The sequence below is a fragment of the Elephantulus edwardii genome, unplaced genomic scaffold (assembly GCF_000299155.1).
Source record: "Elephantulus edwardii isolate Elephantulus edwardi_28Jun2011 unplaced genomic scaffold, EleEdw1.0 scaffold00027, whole genome shotgun sequence".
Lineage (NCBI taxonomy): Eukaryota > Metazoa > Chordata > Mammalia > Macroscelidea > Macroscelididae > Elephantulus > Elephantulus edwardii.
In genome coordinates, this window is record NW_006399777.1 from 768,237 (window position 1) to 770,160 (window position 1,924).

Below are 1,924 nucleotides of genomic sequence, written 5' to 3' on the forward strand. Positions count from 1 at the left end.
TGGCCCTGTCTCCCCCTGCTATGTCTCCACACGAAGAGGGTCCCTTCTCTCTGTTACAAAGGATCCCCTTTGAGGAACGGAAGGCAGGCAGGCATGATGAGGGAGTTCCGCCCTGCCACACCTGCTTAATCCTCAAAGCGGACTTCTCAGTCCCCACAAGCTTGGCGTGGCGCTCACACACGCAGGGCTCATTTTCCAGGAGAAAAGCCGAAAGAAATCAAGTCTGCTTAAACTGTGCTTGTCAAGGACGGCGGAGGAGTGGAGGGGGGTGGTTCTTAGCAAAGCGAAGCCTTTCCAGCCTCAGGCTCACTGCCCCGTCACAGGGAAAAGCAGCCCGTGATGAATCGCTTTCATCTGCTCACCCTGAAGGCAGTGGAGGACAGACGCTGGTGAGGGGTCCCCACTTCCTGTGCCAGGCAGGCAGGGACAGGGTGTGCTGACCACCCAGGATCGTCACGGTGTCCTGGGCTCGACACCAACACACAAGTCCATGCTGGAACGAGGAGATGTGACACCCACTCCAGGGGATGTCTGTCCAGCCCTTCCCAGGTGAGGTCCAGCTCTGTCTGCTAGGATTTAGGTCTCCCATCAGCTGGAGGGCTGGCTACAGTGGAGGCCACCACCTGTCACTGATCTAGTGGGTCTGTCCCAGCTCACTGCCGTAGTCGGTCTCCACGCACAGAAACCACCCTCTAGAACCTTCCGAGGGTTCACAGAAGGACACTGCCCATCTTCCCCCAGGTGGATTCAAACTGCTAACCTTTCCATTAGGAGACTGTTTGTTCCGTAGGGCTCCTCAGGTCTGGGTGGAGTCTGAGGCTCTGTGTTTCTAACAAGCCCCCAGGGGATAGCGCTGGCCCAGGGGCTCCAATTACGAGACGCATTGCTCACGGACACACCAAGGTCAGAAAGGACCAGCCATAGGTACATCCCAACACCTTCCACCTCTGGAGTGTGGAGCACAAACAATAAACTGGAAAGGAAACCAAACAGCCTTGTCATCCAGTGTCTCAACGGCGCACGCGATCCATGGGGTGACCAGGCATGCGCCCTGTTCTGTCAGTGGGGGAAAACGCAGCTGTGGGGAAGGAACCCACAGTCACGGGCTTTGTGTCTTCCCAGCACTTGGCAGTTTCAAACACCCATTCTTAGTCACCCCGTCATCCAGTCACTGCACCAGCTCAAGGCTGACCAGAAAGACATCCTGCAGGTAAGGGAGTGACAGCTGTCACAGCGCTAACCGGCCACAGCCACTGCTCTCGGGTGGACGCAGGGGCCGCCTGGGGTTTCCTCCCCACGAAGACGTGTGATGCCACACCGCCGCCGCCGCCACCACCTCCACCTCCACTGCCACCACCATCACCACATCCACCACCACCTCCACCACCTCCACCACCACCACCACCTCCACCACCACCACCACCACAACTCTGATGGCAGGCCCAGGACATAATGCTTTAGCAGAGGGAGCTTGGGTGGGAACGGGCAGCATTGCTCCCGGTGACTTTGTGAAAGCAGTGTCCGCAGGGGAGTGGGCAATGGGACAGCCTTCATCAACAACACTTTAGCAGTGACACGCCACCGTGGGCCCCTACCCCAGTCTGCTCACCTCTCACTGTTTGTTATGTCCACCAGTTCCATCTGGGCCCCCCTCGGACCACTTAGAGGAAGTCAATTACGGTAGGAATTGGCAAACTGTCTGCAAAGGTCATCATTAACACAGAGGCCTTTCTGTCACAGTCTCATCTGTCACAGTGACCAGCTTGGCCTCAGCAGCATGAAAGTACTCACACACTTTCTGTCCAATAAAGCTTTATTTACAAAAACCCAGGTGGGAGGCTAACACCACTAAAGCTCATACAAACCTTCCCCTGCTATGACACTGGCCCTGTCTCCCCTGCTATGACACTGGCCCTGTCTCCCC

At 56.9% G+C, this 1,924-nt stretch overlaps 1 protein-coding gene across 1 annotated transcript in view; it reads right to left on the reverse strand.

Annotated features, from left to right (window-relative positions):
• NEK11 (NIMA-related kinase 11) overlaps nucleotides 1-1,924 on the reverse strand; it is a 189,685-nt gene that overhangs the window by 68,868 nt on the left and 118,893 nt on the right. The window lies entirely within an intron of this gene.